The sequence below is a fragment of the Dipteris shenzhenensis genome, chromosome 14 (assembly GCF_047967505.1).
Source record: "Dipteris shenzhenensis isolate YYH24624 ecotype China chromosome 14, Dip_SZ_1.0, whole genome shotgun sequence".
NCBI classification, from domain to species: domain Eukaryota; kingdom Viridiplantae; phylum Streptophyta; class Polypodiopsida; order Gleicheniales; family Dipteridaceae; genus Dipteris; species Dipteris shenzhenensis.
The window spans coordinates 52,496,541-52,514,855 of NC_141609.1; the positions used below are offsets into that span (position 1 = coordinate 52,496,541).

The 18,315-nt window shown below is 46.5% G+C and overlaps 1 protein-coding gene across 1 annotated transcript in view; it reads left to right on the plus strand.

Moving 5' to 3' along the window:
• LOC147894808 (dynein regulatory complex subunit 7-like) overlaps positions 1-18,315 on the plus strand; it is a 589,338-nt gene that overhangs the window by 222,168 nt on the left and 348,855 nt on the right.

The window sequence follows — 18,315 nt, forward strand, 5'->3', positions numbered from 1 at the left end:
AATGAGACCATCTGTAAGTGAGTCAGGCATCTCACCAGAGTCCCACACGCCCTGCAGGGTTGATGTAATGTGATCACCAATCTACTCCAAGAAAGTAATAAAAAAAGAAGAGGTAAGTCCATCCGAACTTGGGCACTTGCCCTTGTGAAGGGCAAGTAATGCAATCTTGAATTCTGCATTGTCGAAAGGTGCATCAAGAGAAACATACATCTCATCCTTCACCAATACAGGGATACACTGCCAAATAACCTCTTTGGCATCATGTATGGCCTGTGTGCCCGGATTTGCAGTAAAAAGGGATGGAAAAAAATCTGAAGCTACACGCATGACGGCATCAGGATTTGGCTGTAACACCCCGTCCGAGTCAAGAAGCTACGAGACAATATCTCTGCTATGTCTGGGCCCATGAGTAGAGAAAAAGTGTTTGTTGACCCTTCCACCCATCTGAATCCAAAAGGATTCCGTGCATGAAAGGCATACTCTGCTCTCTGATCCAACAATATCTGTATATGAGCCCTTGCTGTAGCAAGGCGCTCTTGAATCCAAGCATCTGTGGGCCTCTTCAGCTCTTCCCTCTGAAGGGACGCTAACTGCTAGCGTATACCAATCTCACGTCTCCTGGAATCAGCGGCTGTATGATAATAGTCACTAATTCCAGATAAGGTTGCAGCTACCTAAGATGGGCAGACAGCTCCACCCTGTATGCGAGAAACCCAAATCTGTAAAATATCCTCCGTGAGGCTCTTCTCTACATAAAAAGCATCCAGAATCCTAACACTGGCAGAGCGTCCTCTCCGATGAGGCTCCAGAATCTGCAACACCATTGGAAAATGATATGAGGTGGTAACCCCAGTAGAAATGCATACAGATCCGCCTCTGTCAAGTGCCCAATCGTCTACATAAAATCTATCAATACGTGCATGGATGGGCATGTGTACTCTCCTATTCGACCAAGAGTACAGGAGTGACTGTGGCATAACATGAAAGGCATCATCAAACCAAGTGTCCCTGCCACTATACTAAAAGAGAAAGGCATCCCAGACTGCCCTCTCCAAAGAATAAATTCCACCCTATCTGCCTCCCTTTTTGTCTGATGGCAACTCAACCATTATGAAATCGCCACCAATGATCCAAGAATCTGCATGTGAAGATAGTGGGAGAGAGGAAAGGAGTCTCACTTGCGGCTTTCTCACATACACAATGGGGGAATACACACAAAGGTGGAGGCTGAAAACAGTTTTCCTCTTCTTAGTTGTGAAAGCCAAAAGAACTCTAGTACAAAGAAATAGGAGAACCCTATATGTGGGTCTCAAACCAAGCTCAGCTAACTAAGGTGGCATACTAACTGAGCCACGAACTAGAGTACATAAGGATAGCTGTCATCCAGCTATTATTCATGGGCGGTGTACCAACCGCATCTGCTGCTAACAAGTCGATGACATAAATGCACAACGGTCACCCTGGCATATCACGAGTGGAGCTCGATATCTCAACACTCCCCCTCGAGCTCAATCCCAATTCCTGCACACCAAGCAGGTCTCTAAACTTGCGCAGCTTCTTTGCGCCCAATGCCTTCGTGAATATGTCAGCTACCTGATCCTCTGTGCTGACATAAACTAGATCAATAAGACCCAGTAAAACCTTCTCCTGCACATAGTGATAATGCACCTCAATGTGCTTTGTTCTAGCATGATAGACTGGGTTATTTGCCAAGTGTATACTGCTCATGTTGTCACAATAAATGACATCTGGCCCATCTGTAGACTGATGCATATCATAAAGTAGCTTATGCAACCAAACTACCTCACATGCAGCCATTGCTGCACCCCTGTACTCAGCCTCTGTGCTCGACAAGGCAACTGTAGGCTGTTTCTTGCTGCTCCAAGTGATTGCAGTACTCCCAAAAGAGAACACATATCCACTGGTAGATCGTCTATCAAAAATACTACCACCCCAATCAGCATCGGTGTATCCATGCAATTGTATGTGAACCCCAGCCTCATAAAATAGTCCATACTGCAATGTGGACTTTACATACCTGAGTATGCGTCTAGCCACATCCAAATGCGGTTTCCTTGGAGCCTGCATAAACTGACTTACCAATCCAACAGCATAGCTCAAATCTGGCCTGGTAATAGTCATATAAATCAAACTTCCTACTATGCGTATGTACATAGTAGGGTCTTCCAGAAGCTCACCTGCATTTACACTCAGCTTCACATTCTGCTCCAAAGGAACTGAAATAGGCTTACAGCCTGTCGTTCCATATTTGGACAGCATGTCCAATCCATACTGCCTCTCCAAGAGCCGTATCCCACTTGGTGATCTAATCACCTCAATGCCCAAGAAATAACGCAGCTCTCCCAAATCCTTCATCTCAAACTTCTGCTTCAATAGCATTTTCACATGAAGGATATCTTCATCACTATCACCTGTGATGATCAAATCATCAACATAAATGACAAGCAGCATAATACCTTTCTCTGTTTTTCTCACATAAAGTGAGAAATCTGCCTTGGAAATTTGAAAGCCAATAGTGACAAGATACTGTACTATCTTGTTAGACCATGCTCTAGGTGCTTGCTTCAAGCCATACAAGGCTTTCTTCAACCTGCAAACAAACTCAAGATGAACAGCATGAACATAACCTGGTGGCTACTCCATAAAGACCTCTTCTTGCAAATCACCATGCAAGAAGGCATTCTTTACATCCATCTGATGTAAAGACCATCCCTTTGATGCAGCCATAGCAATGACTGCTCTTACGGTTGCCATCCTTGCAACCGGACTGAATGTTTCTTTATAATCAATGCCATATGTCTGTGCATACCCCTTGACAACTAATCTTGCCTTGTATCTGTTCACAGAACCATCTGCATTGTGCTTCACCTTATAAACCCACTTACAGCCAATTGCATTAGGCAGAGGCACCAATTCCCATGTAGCATTTGCTTCCAAGGCATCCATTTCTTCATCCATGGCTTTCTCCCATTTTTCTTTTCCCATGGCTTGCTCAAAAGAAGTGGGTTCTGGTTCCTGTATCACTTTCACCATATAGGCATAGTGAATGGCTGTAAATCCATCATATTTCAGCCTATCCACAGGATACCTAGCTTTGGTAGACCTGCACAAAATAGGCTCACTTCCAGGTGCTCTCAAAACATCCCTGGTCTTCCTTACTCCAGGTGTAACAACAGAAGGAATACCCAACTCATCATCAATGCTCTGTTCTGAGCCACTGGATTCACCATCCACATAAGAGTGACCTGCATTCACATCAAACATGGGCTGATCTACCTTCTCTTTTCCTTTTCGTGATACCTGCATACCACTATCTGCATTGCTTTGAGGAAATTCTCCTGATCTCAATCTGCCTGTCCATGGCGAAGTATGTGAACCACTGCTAGAGGACACTGCGGGTCCACTGATATTTTGTGATTGCTGCTGTGAATTCTGTGCAACATTACCATTTTATGCATCTATATCATCAATCACATTTACTGGTTTATACCAGCTGCTCATCTCATAAAAAACAACATCTCTGCTCACTGTAAACTTACGAGTAGAAGGGTTATAGCATCTATATCCTTTCTGCTGCAGAGAATAACCAATAAAGATGCACTTCTCAGCTTTTGGATCCAACTTGGACCTCAACTCATCTGGCACATGAACATAGGTAATGCAACAAAAAATTTTCAAATGAGAAATATGTGGTTTCCTACCAGTATACATCTCCTTTAGCATCATGCCATGTATTGCTGTCTTGGGTCCTGTTCATTATGTAAATTGCTGTAGCAACTGCTTCAGCCCAATAATAATCTGGTAGGTCTTTCATATTTAGCATGGCCCGAGATACCTCTCCAATATGCCTGTTTTTCCTTTCTGCAAGTCCATTTTGCTGTGGGGTATGACTGCATGAATATTGCTGCTTTATGCCATGCTCTTGCAGGAACCTTGCAAACTCATTTTGTTGGTACTCTCCTCCTCCATCTGACCTTAGGCATTTTATTTGCAGGCTTGTTTCTTTTTCAACCATAGCTTTAAAAGCTTTGAAATGCCCAAACACTTCACTTTTCTTTTTCATAAAATGCACCCAAACTTTTCTGCTGTAGTCATCAATAAAAGTGACCAAATAATGACAGCCTCCAATAGATGCAGCTTTAGTAGTCCACACATCAGAGTGGATTAATTCCAATGGCTTCTTACTCTCTTGAACATGTCTAGGAAATGGTTTCCTTGCGTGTTTTCCAAATTGACAGGCTTCACATACCTTATGCATTTTGCAACCTTGAATTTAGGCAATCCTACAATAATGTTTTGGGCCTGCATTGATTTAAGTCGTTGTACATTAACATGACCAATGCGTTTATGCCAGATATCAATATCTGCAAAAAAGGGGGTAGAGAAGGAGGACTTCACTCTTTGGAGAGAGCAGTTTGGGATGCCTTCCTTTTTCACTATTGTGGCAGAGATACTTGGTTGGACGATGCCTTTCTTATTCAGCCACAGTCCCTCTTGTTCTCTTGGTCGAACAGGAGGAAGCAGATGCCTATTCATGCACGCATTGACAGATTCTATGTAGATGATTGGGCACTAGACAGAGGTGGATCGGAATGCATTGTTGCTGGGGTTTCCACTTCAGACCACTTTCCTGTTGTGCTAGCTATCTCAAAGCCTCACTTGAGAGGCCGGTCTGCCAGCATCAGGATTCAAGATGCCTTGTATACAGAGGAGGACCTTACAGAGGCAGCCTTGCATGTATGGGTTTCTCATGTCCAGGGTGGGCAGCCATCTCCATCACATGTAGTTGCTGCCCTTTCTGGTATTAGCGACTTTTACCTCTCAATTGCTTGTACCAGGAGACGAGATATTCTCAGATGTGAGATTAGTGTTCCCAGCAGTTGGCAGCTTTGCAGAGGGAAGAGCAGAAATGGCCTTTAGATACTTGGATTCAGGAGCGCCTTGGTGCAGCAAGGGCTCATCAGTAGACTTTGCTTGATCAAAGAGTAGAGTATGCCTTTCATGCACGGGAGTCCTTTTGGATTCAGATGGGTGGTGAGTCAATAAACACTTTTTCTCTACTCTTGGCCCTAGACGTAGTAGAGAGAGTGTATCCTAGCTTATTGACTCGCATGGGGTTTTATAGACAGATTCAGATGACGTCATGTGCATAGCTTCAGATTTTTATGCCACCGTTCTTACTGCAGATCTTGACACACAAGATAGAGAGGATGCTAGACAGGTTATTTGGTAGAGTATCCCTATGTTGGTGAAACCGGATATGCATGTTTTTCTTGACGCACCTTTCACCAACACAAAGTACAGGACTACACTTTCAGCCCTTCACAAGGGCAAGTGCCCAAGTTCGGATGGCCTCACCCCTTCTTTCTTCATTCCATTTTGGGATATGATTGGATACTACTTACATCAGCCCTGCAGGGCATTTGGGACTCTCGCGAGATGCCCGGGTCGCTTACAGAGGGTCTCATCCACCTTATCCCGAAAGGAGGTTGCAGAAATTTAGTGTCCCAGTGGAGGCCTATCACACTTTTGGAGGCATGTTACAAGATTCTGGCCAAAGCAATCAGCCTCTGATTGCAGCCCCTTCTCCCAGATCTTATTCATGACACTCAGACGGGATTTGTGCATGGCAGAAGCATTTCTTATAACATTTTCTCCTTTTGGGAAGCTTCAGAGTGGGCCATGCAGAGCGGTCAGAATCTAGCCATTCTACTCTTGGATTTTGAGAAAGCTTATGACAGAGTAGATTGGGGTTTTTTGGAGGGCACCCTTCTACGTTTTCTTTGTACAGATCAGCCCATAGCCAGGTACTTATTGGTGGGGTAAGGGGTGAGAGATTTCAGATTTCCAGATCAGTCCATCAGGGATGCCCCCTGGCTCCTTTTCTTTTTTTGTTCATGGCTGAAGCTAGGAGTATCTATGTTAGATCTCAAGTTGACATCTTTGGGCTGAGACTTCCCATCAGAAGGGAAGAGGAGCGCATGACCTCGGAAGAATCAGTTGACATTTCCCTTAAAGGATCTATCTCTGTAATATATGTGTTTGCGCTTCATGTAAATGATCGGGAGGGATTTAATGTCAAGGTCCTAGGTGAGGGCTGATAGCACCAGACTAGGTAGATCTAAGGCCAAGGGCCAAGTGCAAAGATTGTGCCTAGGGGCAAAGGATTTAATGCATCCCAAGAGAGGGGTGAAATGTTGCATTAGGAAGGCCCTATATGGTTGACATGTGGCATCTAGATCTATCTAGGGAATTGGGGCTTGTTGAGGCTAGAGAGAGAAGAGAAGGGAATTATTCACGTTGATTTTAGAACGAAGATCTCGTCTGCTCGTTAGCCTTAGCGAGATATGGCTGGGAGGTGATTCATGGTGCTGCTCCCATGATCAAAGTAGAGAACAACAAGAGAGAGTGCTTGACAATTGGTATCAGAGCCCAAGGCTACGATTAGGATGGAATTGACGACCAGCATGGTGATCATCGGGCACCGGCTTACGGACTGACTAAAGCATCGATCGACGATGGCCTACGCAAGCTAGATAGGGGATAAAAGGCCTTCACGTATAGAGTGGAGTATAGGTGGCGAGGCAATGGGCTGACCGCGATGGAGCTGCTGACGATGCCCTGATCGATGGCGCTCCCGTAACTACAACGGAAGGGGGGGGCATAGCTAGAACTCGGGAATTAGGCAAGCCTTTTGACGTTGACCGTCCGTGATTGATCTCAGATTAATGGAGAGCCCATGCGGGGCAATCGACGAATAGTGAAGTGGTCTACGTTGACGGAGGCTTTTGAGTTGTTATTGGAGCTTTGGTTGACGCAGATTGGGACGGGAAGTGGGGCATCGGTGTGGCTAGTCCTAACTATTGGTCATAAACCCCACGCGACGGGCAGACTGCAACGACGCAGCGGACGATAGCGTGGAGCACATGATAGGCAAGGAATTGGGTCCTTCACGTGATCGACGACAGGCCTGGAGTGGTGCTGGAACGGATAGCAGTAGTTCGTGAGCGGGGAGATCATTTGGCACGTACGCCGTGATTTGGGACGCAGAGGCTGGCTAGCCCGTGGTTTGCTGATTTGGCACACGTGTGCTCTGAGTTCTCTAGCTCCGAGCACCCTGCTCATAACCAGTGACTGGGGCTACGGTCCAGCGACAGTCTGGGACGCAGATTGGGCGCAGAAGCGCAGGACTTGACTAGGGAGCTTTCTTTGATCTCCATTAGTTTCGTGTTGTCTTTTTTTCCTTCTCGATTTAATAGGGTGATGCGCTACTTCCATAGACAGGATAATGTGAATGATCAGCATGCATGAGGCTTCAATGTTGTAGCAGGGACAGATTATGCCTGTGCATATGCCTGTGTGCTTCAGTCGGAGTCAGATTGCAGGAATTTCCCTAGTATAGGGAAAAGCGCCATCTGTGATATATGCCTGTATTAAATGCTTGATCAGTGTGAATGTGGGATTGCATGAATTCCCTAGTATAGGGAATTGTGTCAGACTGTTAGTACAGTGAATTGTGTCAGCTTGTAAATACAGTTTGCTAGTGGTGGTTTAAAAAAAAAAAAAAAACCAAATCAAAACAAAATCAAAACAAAACAAAACACCCATTGAACGGAATGGAAGCAGAAGAAGGGGCTTCCAGGAGGGACCCTGGTGAATCAGGAGTCCGGCTCACCCAGCAGGTGTCGCGCCCAGTAGCTCACACTTTATCTGGTAGGATTTCATTGTTGGAAGATGCCTTGCAACAGTTGTTAGCGCAGCAATTACAGACCAATGCAGGGCAGTCCGAACTTAGGAGAGCGATACATTGTATGTCTGCCAGACCTTCTCGAGAGGAGAAGGGAAAGGCTCCAATGGAACCGGAGTCTAGTGTCCATACGGTCGAGCCTAGGAAGGCTAAAGTGCCAAATATTGCCAATTATAGACCGGAAAAGTATTTTGGTCGGATGAACGACCATAGCTCCGATGTCATTGAGACCTGGTTACACAAATGGGACGAGGCGTTCGCCATTTGTGAAATCAGAAATGACATCAAGAAGATCCGCGAGGCCACCCACATGTTTAGTGAGGCAACGGATCGGTGGTGGATTAAACAACAAAAAGATGGTATAGCATCCACTACCTGGGAGGGGTTTAAAAGAGAGTTCAGGAAACACTTCTTACCTCCTGACGAAGCATCCCGAGCTTGGGATCAATATAGGAACGTTCGTCAGAGAAATTTATCAGTGGCAGAATACACTGATAAGTTTCGAGAGAGTGTAATGAAGGTTGACAAACCCCTGCCTCAATCAATCCAAGTGAAAGATTTCATATTTGGATTGAATGATCGAATAAAAATGGAAGTTCGGGCTAAGTACGCGAACACATTAGATGATGCAATAGCTATAGCCCTGAACTATGAGGATGCCAAGGGCAGCAAACCAAGTGGGTTTGCATAGGTCGGAACCCAGTATGGGTATCCGAAGAAATCTGGGTTTAAGAAGAAGTGGGCTAGTAGAGGGAGTGGTTCGCAGCCGAGTGGTCAAGCCAAGCAGGCGAGACCGGCTGAAACTCCTAAACCAAGTACCACCATCATTGGAGTGAAGAGGAAAGTAACCCCAATGGCAGCCCGGGCTTGGTCTAAGTCTCCCTTGAACCCAGAACAAAGGGAAAAAGCGAGGAGAGCAGGCTTATGTTTTGGTTGCCTTCAGCCTCACCAGTGGAAGGATTGTCCACGTAACAAAGATCGTCGGATGGCTGAGATGGTGATCTCAGAGTGCGACGTGGAGATGGAGGGAAGTCCCAGAGCAGAAGTGATGCAGATTCAGCTAGCGGGGTCTTCTCAGAGGTCAGTACCTTGTTTGTTATGTGTGTCTGTTGCTAAGCTAGTGACGAGTGCACCTGATCACATCCTATCTAAGCCCGCAGCAACGGGGTATACAGCCTTTAATGAGACGGAGTTAATTAAAATGAAAGGGCAAGTGGCCAATCATGATGTCATTGTGTTGTTTGACTCGGTGTCAACTCACAATGTGATTAACTCCAAGCTCGTGAAGAGGCTGAAATTAAAGACAAGTCCATCTGACTATGCGTATACAGTCAGGATGGCAGATGGAATTTCAACTGAAGTATGGGACCAAAGGGTTACCCAGTTGGAGCTTCGGATTCAGGACTATGTTGAGAAGCTTGATTTTGAAATGACCAAGCTTGCTCATGCAGATATAGCCCTGGGTATGGCGTGGCATTCTAGGAAGAATCCAGCCATTGATTGGAAAAAGCACGTATATCAATTCAAGATGAATGATGTGCTTTATGTCTTGCGAGGTGAAAAAGATATACCTCAGCGACCGTTGGTTTCCGTGATGGAAATCCGAAAAGCTCAAGTAGAGTTTTTATTCCTTTGCACAGCATCGGTAGAGCCGGTTGATGATTCTTCGGCTAGCACTGATGTTACACAAAGTGGTGAGATGGCCAAGCTGGCTAATCTTATAACAGAGGAGTTCTCTGAATGTTTTAGGGATGAACTACCTTATGGGTTACCTCCAGAGCGGAAAGTTCAACATAAGATTGAACTGATCTCGGGGGCAGAACATGTAAATAGACCTCCCTATAGAATGAGTTTTACTGAAGAGGCGGAGGTGCATAGACAACTGGAAGAATACCTCAAGTTGGGGCAGATTCAACCAAGTTTCTCACCTTTTGCTTCGCGAGTGATATTAAAGAAGAAAAAGGATGATACGTTTCGCCTCTGTATAGATTACAGAGCATTGAATAATATCACTGTTAAGCACAGGTATCCGATGGCTCGGATTGATGATTTGCTAGATGCATTACATGGAGCCGCGATTTTCAGTAAGATTGATGGTAATGCCCTTCGGACTTACCAATGCTCCAGCGACCTTCGTCATGCTTATGAACGATTTACTACGTCCGTATATCGGAAAGTTCGTAGTACATTTTATTGACGATATCCTGATATTCAGTAAAAGTATTACTGAGCATTGTGAACACTTAAGAGTAGTATTCAGTACTTTGAGGAAAGCCAGTCTTTATGTAAATAAAAAGAAAACTATACTGTGTATGGTTAGGCTTGAATATTTAGGGTTCATAATTACTCCACAGGGGGTAGAAATGGATCCGAAGAAAGTGGCTACGATACTAACTTGGCCAATCCCTCAGAGTCTGACTGTTGCGATCATTCTTGGGATTTGTCCAGTTTTATAAAAGGTATATCAAAGGATATTCCGGAATAGTATCGCCATTGACTGATCTGACCTCAGATAAAGTACCTTTTAATTGGGGATAGAATCAACAAGAAAGTTTTAACACCATAAAACAAGCTGTGGTCACAGGACCGGTGTTAAAAATAGTTGATCCCTAGAAACCGTTGTTTCTGGAAACCGATGCAAGTGGCAGTGCGGTGGGAGCAGTCCTCCTTCAAGAGGGAAGGCCAGTAGCCTTTGAAAGCAAGAAGCTTTCTCCCTCTCAAAGGAATTGGCCAACTCATGAATTGGAGTTGTATGCTGTTATCCATGCTTTGAAAACATGGAGGCATTACTTGTATGGTTCAGAGTTTAATGTGGATGTAGATCATGATACTCTGAAACATTTTTGTAAACAGCCTGACTTGAGGGGCCGCCAAGCTAGGTGGGCAGAGCTCATGCAGGAGTTTAATCTAACGATTCGGTACCGAAAAGATAATAAGGTTGCTGATGCGTTGTCTTGCATTATGCACAACCTGAGTTTCACGGTATTAGAGAGTGCTCTAATGATCGAGATAAGAGAAACTCAAAAAGTGGACGAGTTTGTCCAGAGCTTATGGCCTAAAGCTCATGTGTTAAAACCCGGGGAAAGTGAAAAGGATGACCTGGCATCCAGAAAAGGCCAAACTTATGCAAGATATACCATAAGGGATGGTATGCTAGTTAGAAATGGCAAGGTTGTAGTACCTAGTCAGAATGATCTCAGGTAGAGAGTCATTCGACAGTGCCATGATAGCCCGTGTGCGGGACATCCAGGGGTCGAGAAGACGTATGATCTCGTGAAACGAGATTTCTTTTGGCCAAAGATGAAAAAGCATATTCATGAATATGTGACACGGTGTTTCTCGTGTCAGGTAAGCAAAGCCGAGCGGGTGAAGCCACCCGGACTTTTACAGCCCTTGGAAATACCACTAAGTAAGTGGGAGAGCATTTTCATGGACTTTATTGTAGGGCTGCCTACGACACAAGGGGGGTATGATTATATCCTTGTGGTGGTTGATCGTCTAACCAAGATGGCTCACTTCATTCCGACTAGAGAGTCTGTTAGTGCCCCGCAAGTAGCGGATTTGTTCATTAGACATATATTTCATCTACATGGATTGCCTAGATCCATAGTGTCAGACAGAGATGTCAGATTTACCGGTCATTTTTGGACAGCGGTATTTGAGACACTAAGGACTGAGTTGGGAATGAGTAGTGGGGATCATCCTGAGACGGATGGTCAGACGGAGAGAGTCAACCAAACTTTAGAGGATATGCTAAGAGCATATGTGTCATTGAGGCAACATACGTGGGACAAGTGGTTGCCATTGTTGGAGTTTGCCTACAATGATAGAAAACATTCCTCTACCAGGTTCAGTCCGTTTGAGCTGAACTATGGTTATAGACCAGCCAATCCAACTATAGTTGGAGTACCTCAGAAAGTGCCTAGTGCCGCGAACTTTGTAGTTTAGATGCGGGAGATGCTAGCACTTGCGAGAGCTAATATCCGCCAGGCTATGGATAGAGCCAAGGTATATGCGGATGAAAACCGGTCTATAAGAGTATTTAAGGAAGGAGAAAAAGTTTTTCTCAGAGTTCCTTCGCACTCGAAGTCGTTCACTTCAGTAGAGTGTGCTAAGTTATCACCTCGATACTGTGGGCCGTGGTTAATTCTAAAGAGAATAGGCAGTGTAGCCTATAAATTAGAATTACCACAGGGGTGTAAGGTGCACCCGGTTTTTTTTTTTTCCCATGGAAAAGACTTCTATTAAGTAAGAACAAAAACCCGCGAGAGCAAGCTCAAAGCGGAATACATCATGAAATCATGAGGATAAATAAAAAACCCCTCAGAGTGAGGTGGAAAAAAGCCAAGGCTGAGGCTGAAAGTGCCATCTCAACCCTGTAGTAGTTTCAGAGAAGAAAGGAGAATCCTTCCATTCCCTGAAGAAAGAAGCCCTCCTAGCTGAGGCTGCACGGGAGTCCCCCTGCATACCCGTCCATACGGCCATCAGAGTGTGTACGATGTCTGTCCAGATGTCTGTCCAGATACTAGCCAATGTGTGCGAGGGATGAACCTGAGTACCCTCCATAGCCTCCGTGCATCTGGCTCTCCAGATATGCCAGGCTGCTATGCTCGCTAGAATCTCCCAAGAAGTATCCACAGAGGCATGTACAGCTGTAAAAGGACGGTGTGGTACCACATCCAACGAACAGGACTCAATCCGATGACGACGAACCGAAATGGCCCGAGAGGAGTCAACTCCCTCATAGAAAACCTGAGGTCCTGTAAGAGAAAGCTAAGCCACCGAGCCCCAAGTCATAAAAAGTGGGGAATGGGCAAAGTGACTGAAAATCTTGGCTATCCCCATCCAAATCAATCTCGCCTGTCTGCAATCCCATAAGCAATGCTGAATAGACTCTGAAGCAGAAAGGCATCTGGGGCAAGTAGGGTCGGCTCCGAATCTGGACCTCCAAAGGTTCACTGCAATCCCTCCATGGATAGAAAGCCAACAAAAGATAGTGATCTTTCTATTCCTGTGGGATTTCCAGAGCCTCCTCCAGAAGCACCTCTGCTGATCCGCAGTAATACCAAAAGTCTCCCAATGAGGAACTCTAGAGGGTCTTCAACCTCTACTACTGAGCTGAAATCTCTTGGCATTACTGACCGTGTAACGAAAGAAGGGGATGCTCTTCTCTCGATGCCCTGCGTCGATCCACTCCCACTCTCCGGGATCCCATTGTAAATACCTGATGGGAACTCCCCCATAGAGCCAGAGCCTCCAAGACCCGGTGGAGAGTAGCCGGGGGTCAGGGTCTAAGAACCACTCTGAATCTGATCCGTGCATCAAAAGACCTACAACCCTGATAGGCTGAAAAGCAGACTCAAGCAAGATGTCCTCTGTGGACCTGAGCAATCTGCCACCATCCTGGACACTAAAAACCAAAGCATCCTCCTGTGCATCTCGGAAAGCTAAGACCTAAAGCGGGACCCCGCCTCTCGAGAAAGTACCTGCCCAAGTGGAGGAAGTGAGTGGCATATCATCTGTGTCTATCCAAACCTCTGGAAGGGCTGCCTCAATCTGCAAGATCCTCCCTGCACTCCCTCTGAGATGTCCTGTCAACCTTGATTTGGTTTCCTCTGGAAGCCTACGGAAAGCTTTCCAAGACCCCAAAGAAGAAGCAGGTCCCCTCTCCCACCTGGCCACTGCATGTAGAGTCAGGCACCCAGTGGCCTACCAAGATCATCTAAAATATTGTCATTCCACATGATGGGTTGCCTATCAATCTCTTCCCGGGAGGAAGGAGGAATCCTCCGAAGAGTGCTTCTGAAACTGGCCCAAGCTTTCAGAATGGCAACCATGAGAGGGGACGAAGGTGACCTGAGGTGTGCTGTGGTGAAGATCCATCTAACACTGCTCATCCAGTCTCCTCCTGAGGAAGGTGTGCACCTCTGTATGCTGCTAATAAGAAAGTCCTTCCACGGTTCCTGTCCTGGCATAAGTCCTCGCACCACCATCTTGCAAAGTAAAGCTCTGCACTGTAAATCTGGATCAATAATATTGAGACTCCCATCCTGTGTAGGGAGGATGAGGGTCTCCCAAGCCACCCTGGCTAAGGCATCTGCTGTGCCATCATGCCCACTCCAGAGAAAGTTCCTGATCGGTCTTCTGAGCTAAATGATGCAGTCCCTAGAACGGCACCAACATGAACATACAAACCAGGCTGTGGCCAAGAGGACCTGGTTGACCACCACAACTCTAGAGGCAAGATCCAGCTTGGCTGAGCTCCAAAAGAGAAGCTTCCTTCTGATGCTCTCCAAAACGGGAGCAAACTGTTGCGTGGTAGAAATACCCAAGCCGACCTGGCAGCCCAAATACCTGATAGGCACACCCCTCTGAACCCAAGTGAACCCTATGTCAAGCCCCCAAACTGGAGTGTCCTCATCACTGATCCAAAAGCCATTGGATTTATGCCAATTTATCTGCACCCCTGCCACCAAGCAAAATAAATCCAATGCTGTCCTGAAAGAAGTGAGCGTCTGTGGAGAGGCATCCAAATAAATTGCTGTGTCATCAGCCAACTCACTGTCAAGTAGCTCCTCTTCCCTTCTGATGGGAAGTCTCAGCCCAAAGATGTCAGCTTGAGATCTAACATAGATACTCATAGCTTCGGCCACGAACAAAAAAAGGAAAGGAGCAAGGGGGCATCCCTGACGGACTGATCTCGAAATCTGAAATCTCTCACCCGGTTTTTCAGTTTCGCGCTTAAAGAAATTTTTACATACAGGTGATTCACTAATCGAAGGTGTGGTTTTGTTTCAGGAGATAGAGGATATTGCAAGGCGCAAACCAACGAGAATCCTGGGCCGAGGAACAATGCAAATACGAAATCGTAAGATACCCACGGTGTTGGTTGCATGGCATGGTCAGCCTCTATCCGAAGCTACCTGGGAATCCGTATATCAGCTGCGGAGAGTGTTCCCAGATTTTATCATCGAGGACGCTGATGTCTGAAGAGGGAAGGAATGTTACGCTCTAGCCGAGGTAGCATGACCTCGGAAGAATCAGTCGACATTTCCCTTAAAGGATCTATCTCTGTAATATATGTATTTGCGCTTCATGGAAATGATCGGGAGGGATTTAATGTCAAGGTCCTAGGTGAGGGCTGATAGCACCAGACTAGGTAGATCTAAGGCCAAGGGCCAAGTGCAATGATTGTGCCTAGGGGCAAAGGATTTAATGCATCCCAAGAGAGGGGTGAAATGTTGCATTAGGAAGGCCCTATATGGATGACATGTGGCATCTAGATCTATCTAGGGAATTGGGGCTTGTTGAGGCTAGAGAGAGAAGAGAAGGGAATTATTCACGTTGATTTTAGAACGAAGATCTTTGAGCGAGATATGGCTGGGAGGTGATTCATGGTGCTGCTCCCGTGATCGAAGTAGAGAACAAGAAGAGAGAGTGCTTGACACACACCTTCTTCAGGAGGAGACTGGATGAGCAGTATTAGGTGGATTTGCACCACAGCACACCTCAGATCACCTTCGTCCCCTCTCATGGATGCCATATTGAAAGCATGGGCCAGTTTCAGGAGCACTCTTTGGAGGATTCCTCCTTTCTCTTGTGAAGAGATTGATAGGCAACCGATAATGTGGAATGACAGTATATTGGATGATCATGGCAAACCACTTGGTGCCTCACTCTACATGCAGTGGTCTAGGTGGGAGAGGGAACCTGCGTCATCTTTGGGGTCATGAAAAGCTTTCCGTAGGCTTCCAGAGGAGACCAAATCTGAGTTGACAGGACATCTCAGAGGGAGTGCAGGGAGGATCTTGCAGATTGAGGTAGCCCTTCCAGCGGATTGGGTAGACACAGATGATATGCCACTCACTTGCTCCACTTGGGCAGGTACTTTTACGAGAGACAGTGTTCCTCTTCAGGTTTGGGCCTTTCGAGATGCACATGAGGAAACTTTAGTCTTTAGTGTGCATGATGGTGGCAGATTGCTCAGGTCCACAGAGAACATCTTGCTTGAGTCTTCTTTTCAACCTATCGGGGTTGTAGGTCTTTTGGTGCAAGGATCAGATTTAGAGTGGTTCCTTGACCTAGACTCTCCACCGGATCTTGAAAGCTTTGGCTCTACGGGGGAGTTCCCATTAAGTATTTGTAGTGGGACCCTAGAGAGTGGGAGTGAATTGATGCAAGGCATCGAGAGAAGAGCATCCCCTTCTTTCGCTACATGGTTAGTAATGCTAGGAGATTCCAGCTCAGTAGTAGAGGTTGGAGACCTTCCAGAGTTCCTCATTGGGAGGCATTTGATATCACTGCGGATTTGCAAAGGTGCTTCTGGAAGAGACTCTAGAAATCCCACAGGAATAGAAAGATCACTCTTTTCTTTTGGCTTTCTATCCATGGTGGGATTGCAGTGAACCTTTGGAGATCCAGATTCGGAGCCAACCTTTCTTGCCCTCGTTGCCGCTCTGCTTTGGAGACGATTCAACATTGCTTATGGGATTGCAGATAGGCGAGGATGATTTGGATGGGGGTAGCAGGATTTTCAGTCACTTTGTCTACTCCCCATTCTTTATGACATGGGGCTCAGTGGCTTGGCTTTCTCTTACGGGGCCTCAAGTCTTCTATGAGAGACTTGACTCTTCTCGGGCCATTTCGACTCGACGTCATCAGATTGAGTCCTGTTCTTTGGATGTGGTACCACACCTTCCTTTTGCATCTGTACATGCCTCTATGGATACCTCTTGGGAGATTATGGTGAGCATAGCAGCCTGGCATATCTAGAGAGCCAGATGCACAGAGGCATTGGAGGGAACTCAAGTTCATCCCTCATACACATTGGCTGGTATCTGGACAGACACCATACATACCTTGATGGCCGTATGGACGAGTATGCAGGGAGACTCCCGTGCAGCCTTAGCTAGGAGGGCTTCTTTCTTCAGGGAATGGAAGGATTCTCCTTTCTTCTCTGAGACTCTTACAGGGTTGAGGTGGCACTTTCAGCCTCAGCCTTTGTTTTCCACCTCATTTTGAGGGGGTTTAATTATCTTTATGGTTTCATGATGTATTCTGCTTTGAGCTTGCTCTCGCGGGTTTTTTCTCTTACTTAATAGAAGTCTCTTTCTTGCAAAAAAAAAAGAAAAAAAAGACTCCCGTCCATCTCTGGGTCTCTCAGTGAGTGCCTAAAGCAAGCCTCTAGGCCCTACACGAAAGAAACTGCGGGCTGATTGTTGCCTCGCTAGGTCATCATCCTCAAGGGGATGGGGCCCAGTCTGAGAAAACTGACCCAGCCAACTGCTGTCCATCCACGTGCGGAGTCCCTTCCACCAAGACTCAGGGATGGCAAAGTCAATCTCCCTCATCTGTTGCCCTGCCTCTTGCATATGTGCTGTGGCTCCAAGCCTCGTGTCTGCCTCCATGGGTAATCTAATCCATCTGCCAAAGGAGCAAGCCGGGCCACTGTCCCACTGTGCCCATACAATGTGGGTCCGCTGACCTAGCACGAGATCCTGATCTCTAACTCTAGGTGCCAAATGACGGGCTGTCACTCGAACTACTCCTTGCAAAATGGGGCTGAGCACTGATGAAGCCACCTACTAATCTCTAATAGACCCTCCTCATCATAAGGGAATCCTTCATCATAAGGGGGCCCTATGAGAAAATCCATGTGTGATTGCTGCCATTGCTCCTCAGTGTGAGGGATGTTCTTGAGAAGCCCTCGCTGCTGCTGCAAGGGGAGCTTCCAGGGCCCTGCACTAGGGGTGAGGTCGCACACAACCAACTTTCCCAGGAGAGCTCTGCTCTGCATCTCTGGATCAATGATAAACCTCCCAATGCCTACGGCATGATCACCGTTTGCCAAGCGACCCGGAATCTGGTACTCCTCATGCCGTTCGATCTGGCACAAAGGAAATTCCAAATCAAATGTTAGAGCTGTCCAATGCACCCTCTGTGATAAAAACGCCAGCAAGAGGCAATGTACCAAGCTGTGGCAAGAAGTACCTGGTTTTCCATTAAGACATGGCCCACTAGGGAGAGTTTGACCGACCTCCACTAGAGAACTTGTGCCGAACACTCTAGAGTACCGAGGCGATCTATTGCTCTGCTATAATATCAATCTCCACCTAGTATCCAAGGTATCTTGTTGTCTGGCCCCACGGTATCTAGCGGAAGCCAAGGGCACTCCCCACTCTCGAATCTCCTGTGTCTCCTTAGAGCCTATGAAGAAACTGATGGATTTTTTCCAGCTGATCCGTGCACCCCTCGCCTCACAATAAATAGCCAGGGCTCCCCTGACTCTCTCCAAGCTCACTGTGGTGCCCTCTACGTACAAGGTTGTATCATCTGCAAACTTTGAGTCTAACAGCTCCTCCTCCTGTTTGATTGGGAGCCTCAACCCTGTGAGGCCCACCACGTGCGCTCTCAAGTAGTAGCCCAATGCCTCCGTGGCTCCCATTCTTCTCAGAATCCCCTAGAGGGTTGAGGTGGAACTTTGAGCCTCAACCTTGGATGTTTTCTAGCTCTTTTATAGGATCTTGATTTTTCCCTATTTGGGATTT